Source organism: Pelobates fuscus, chromosome 13 (genome assembly GCF_036172605.1).
Source record: "Pelobates fuscus isolate aPelFus1 chromosome 13, aPelFus1.pri, whole genome shotgun sequence".
Lineage (NCBI taxonomy): Eukaryota > Metazoa > Chordata > Amphibia > Anura > Pelobatidae > Pelobates > Pelobates fuscus.
The window spans coordinates 8,323,064-8,328,670 of NC_086329.1; positions in this window are offsets into that span (position 1 = coordinate 8,323,064).

Here is a 5,607-nt window from a genome sequence, read left to right on the forward strand (position 1 = left end):
ACTTTTATTATAATTATGGAGGTTTTTGGAGCAGGGTATTATATTTTAGAATATATGCTTTTAAGAAGGCTGTGCAGTCCTTTTGAATATAAATGTTGATTACCAGTTAATCGCAACCTGAAATTTTAAGCCATGCTTCATCAGATGCATTCTGGTAGTTTTGGTACCTTGGGCAAACGCCGATGAAAACACAATGGCAGACCTAACTGATCTTAAATTTAACTGTTTTATTTCTTTGTTGGTGGGGGGAGAAAATAACAAACAAATGCACAGAGAATGATTAAGATCCTTGCTGATTATTGTACATGCACCCCAATCTTCTCATTGCAATCATGATTTGATATTTTATTCTATAAATGAGATGCTGTTTGTGTATATGCCATTAGTAAATCTAAATTGGAAGACTGCTTGTCTGGTTTAGTCAACGTATCAATTAGTTGTGTGAAAACAGTGATTTAACTAGTCATCTATTTCCTTTTCGAAACTGGTCACATTGAGAGTAAGCCAGGCAAGTTATTTGAGTGTCCTCGTATGCTCTGGACTAAAAGCAACCCACTTTATTTATTTATTTTTTTACAGCGACCAAATTAGGCTCCAGATCACTACAGATGAAACGGCTTAATCTTTACAGTAAGACGTAAAAAAAAATTAAAGCAAACTCTGGAGCACAGAAATTTTACAGGAATGTAATTAAGTCTGTAGATACTCCCTTTGATCTCCTAAACATTTTAACCTATCCCCAAAAAAGCACGTCTGTCTTTGCTGTGAATGAGAATAGCCAAAGGGTGTACTTCAGAGCTAAAAAAAAAAATGAATGATTTAAGACCGAAGCAAATGGGTTATATCTGTAGGACAAACTCAGATAAGAAGCATGCTGAAAATACACTGGGTGCAATATTTTTATACTGAACCACAGTACTTTACTGGAGTATATTTAGGGCTGCTAAGTTCAACACCTTGCATGACTATAGCCTCCACATTTGATGGTGTATGCAGCCAAAATTGTATTTCAGATTACAGATGAGTTTGTTAGATACTATATAGTCCCAGGAATACAAAGCTGTATTCCTGGCACTATAACTCCCTCTGCCTCCTCCCAGTCCGTGAAGGGCTAAAAAGCCTTTCTTTACTTACCTTATCCCAACACCGATGCCACTCTCCACTGGGTTGCGGCTCACCTCATCCTCTGTTCTGAGGCTATAGGGAACAATCTGGGGCATGAGGACGTACAGCATCAGATACGGAACCAAAGCTCCACTTGGATGCAGGAAGTGCCCCCAGTGGCTGGCTGACGGCCACTAAATGGCAGACTTGATCCTGCAATGTAAACATGGCAGTTTCTCTGAAACTGCAATAGGGACACTACTACCCAGACCACTTCAATTACCTGAAGTGGCCTGGGTGCCTAGTGTCCCTTTAAGATGGTGTGTGATATTCTATAATCACTTTTTTCTGATAGTAGGCAAAAAAATTCATTGCTTTATTAACAGTGCATGTGCAAATTCAAATACATGTCTAAACAAGGAATATGCATGTAGAGTAGCTACTTGATCACCCTTTTTGTGTTGATGTATGGTTTTCATGTAACTTACCCTATAAATCATATTGTGTTTAGCAAACAAGGTCAAACTACAAAAGCAGCTGTGTGCTATAATGGAGAAGTGGTAAAACGTTGGGTAACACTAGCTTTGGCTACAGCTGAGGGAATACATTTAACATCAGATACTTCCAGCAAGCAAGCAAGCACTGGACTTCTGGAAAAGTGACAAACCTCTGTAAATATGTCAATAACTGGATCCCATTTGATATTGGATAAGTATTTATTGCAAATGTAGCTCTCCGTTAATGTTGAATTGGAAGTGTCAACATTTAAAGTAAACATTTAGTAACTGTAAATAATGTATATATGCAAATCTTTTTAAATATATATATATATATATATATATAAAACTGACCTGTTTAACCCTATTACAAACTGAAAGACGCCAAGGGGTCTAAAACCAAACCGATCTTTTATGTTCTGCAAACAGTTGGATAATATTTCTAACACGTGACATTAGCAGAGAACATGGCTAAGTAGTGGTTTTGTTTTCTTATCTTTGTCCTCCAAATATTACCCGTTTAATAAAGTGCCATTGAGAAGAAACGTGAATCTCGTCTTTGCATGAATTATTTAACAGTTGCTTGTCTGGACCTAGAATGCTATATTTATGGATCCATGACTTATGGTAACATCTTAACCTGCTTTGTGCCAGATCAGTCTGATGGGTGGACTGGAGTGACGTCATAAAATGGCTCCACGCTTCCCCAGGTTGACAAACAAGGCACCAGGTCAAATTCCCCCAAGAACCTCTATTTTACTAAATAAGTCAAGCCACACATCTTACTTTCTAGCTCTCCCATCGTGACGTGCGCATTCAGTAATGGTCTGCCATACATTGAATAATGTGGAAGGATTGCAGACGCGTCGCAGCGAGCACCATGCATGCGTCTACGTTCCCCATTTATTTTTTTTAAATAACCCCGGTAGAGTAGCTGAAATGAATACAGATTTAGTCTGTAGCCTTCTAACCCCACCCAGACTGTGTGTGTGCAATCAGACTTCCCAATGCGCAGTCTTTGCAAGGCAGGTGCTCTGGTCCTCTTGTGTTTATCTCCACTGAACTAAAAGCAGGAAATCAGAACCAGTATCTGACAGCTGTAAATTGAGAAGGGGAAAAAAACAAAAACCAATACCTAAACCTTCATTTTACCTTCACTTATTTCAACAAGCTAGAATGGCTAGAGCAGGTCTAGAGTGTTCCTTTAAAAAGGCAGATACTTTAATAGTTAATTTGCCTGTCACATACAATATGATGAATTCGTAACGAAACCGGCAAAGCACTCTAGACCATTAAGCTATTATGCAATATTCAAAATCAACTTAGGAGTAAATCAGGCATTAATAAAAGCACTTATGCATTCTAAGAAGATATACTGGCTTAAATGATTAGCTGTATTTAATTTATTTTTACATACCCAGTTTTGCATAGTTTTTGTAAAGTAAAAAAAAAAAAGTCTGCATTTTGAAGCATTCTGTATTTTAAACTTTTATCCGCAGTAATAGCAAGAAATGTACAAATCTAGGCAGCGCAGGTTATTTTCTTTGGGATATTACTAAGTGCAGCAGTGCCTAGCGGATGAAGTTCAAGTAAAATATAGCAGGAATTCTGTAACAATCTTAAAGGGACACTATAGTCACTGGAACAGCTTTAGCTTAATGAAGCAGTTTTGGTGTATTGAACATGCCCCTGCAGCCTCACTGCTCAATCCTCTGCCATTTAGGCGTTAAATCCCTTTGTTTATGAACCCTAGTCACACCTCCCTGCATGTGACTTGCACAGCCTTCCATAAACACTTCCTGTAAAGAGAGCCCTATTTAGGCTTTCTTTATTGCAAGTTCTGTTTAATTAAGATTTTCTTACCCCCTGCTATGTTAAGAGCTTGCTACACCCTGTAAGAGCCTCCTGTATGTGATTAAAGTTCAATTTAGAGATTGAGATACAATTATTTAAGGTAAATTGCATCTGTTTGAAAGTGAAACCAGTTTTTTTTTTTCCATGCAGGTTCTGTCAATCATAGCCAGGGGAGGTGTGGCTAGGGCTGCATAAACAGAAAAAAAGTGATTTAACTCCTAAATAACAATGAATTAAGCAGTGAAATTGCAGGGGAATGATCTATATACTAAAACTGCTTTATTTAGCTAAAGTAATTTAGGTGACTATAGTGTTCCTTTAACAGCCATCAATGTTCTGGTGGCAATTTGTGCAACCACCAAGAAAATGGAAAATGAGCTTTCATCAATGCTGGTTATGTTGAAAGGTCAGACACTTGCAATTGTATAACCCCTTACTTAACATTATCCCACTAATAATCAGATCGCTCACGTATTGGACTAGTTCATTACACCATTTACTTACTGGCAGCCGCTGAAAGGGAGAGGTTATTTAAAACTCTCCCACCTCATGCCAACATTCTTATCTGCGCTCAGCAGTTGAAGCAACCAGAACCAGTATCCCCTTTGCAGATTGGCACAAAGGGGGTGGTGGTGGCAGCACCCAAAGCTAGTGTCCAGGGAGGAGGAGGGAGGAGGAGGGAGGGCATACACGGAGGCTATTAGGGCAAGGACAAATGGGGTAGAGAGAGAGAGTCAGGAAAGAAATATTGCATTCCGAATCACACTTACAACACTGAAAATGATCTCTCTACATTGTGTTCACACCCATATACAGCACTCAAATAAGGGAGCTAAACACCTTGCTGCTGATCGGTTACGCATGTCTGCAAGGACCTTTTTCTTTACTGTGAAATGTTTGAGAAACACATACATATTTCAAAGTACAAAACTTTATTTTTTTGAGGATGGTTTCCCTTTGAGTCACTGGGCCAGTGTAAGCATTCTAATCTAGGAGTTAAATGCATCTCAAAACAAATATTAACAATTCATAAAAAACAAAACAAACATGTTTGTTAAATACCCCTTTGCTCAGTGTGATTCCCACTATACAGTGTTTAACTGGCACACAGAATAAATGCTGTTTGATGAAGACACAATCCCTCTACGATATTACATTGTAGCAGCTAGTATTGCTCACACTTTGACCCAAGTGAATACAATTCCCCACACGTCTGAATTACATTAAAACATTTATTTAGGGGTGTCCAAGATCTAGATTGCTTTGTAATCAATAAGAGCCCCAGCTCCTGGCTTTGGATTATGGGAATTGTAGTCAGCTTGAGGACTAAGCCATAATCCAACAGGAAGAAAAGAAGGAACTGAAGCTCCTCTTATCTGTCAAAAATCATTCTGTTTGTTACAGGAAATCGCTCCAACTAAATGACATTGCAGGTATTCTTAGTAACCTGAAAGGAGTGCAGTCATTGCTTTCTATGACAGAGCTTGTATGGGAGCAGCAGGAATCAAGAGTAAAAAATACTGTAACCACTGATTTGTAGTAATGTTTCATTCATAAAATATATTTACATACCATTCACGGAGCAAGTGCTGAACTACATCTCCAAAGAACCTCCTGACTAACAGGGGACCCAGACAGAAGAAATGGAAAGTTCAGTATTGGCAGACACAGCTCAGATATTTCCCTGAAACCTTTAGAAATGGCAGCCAAGGAACAAACTCGGGGAATTTTAAGATTTAATTCTAACTTATTATGGAAAGTCTGCACTTCAAGTATACTGGGTCTGATCCATTCTGCTTTATGACTATGCATTAGTGAATTCATTTTGCAGCTAAAAGTACATAAAATGTCTCCCTTTTAAAATGATATCCATTCCCGTCCTGTAACAAAGATTAAACTTCTGTTTTCCCACACACGCCTTGTTGCTTAAATATAGTAAACCGTTTGACAGTTGGCATCCAGCATTTACAAAGCTAGAGCCAAGTTAAGAGGTTTAGTCCACACTATACCTTTTAAACCACAAATGGCCGTGTGCTATGCTCCCCCCCCCCCCCCCCCCCCCCCCCCCCCTCAGACCTTTATTTTAACCCCTTAAGGACCAAACTTCTGGAATAAAAGGGAATCATGACATGTCACACATGTCATTAAGGGG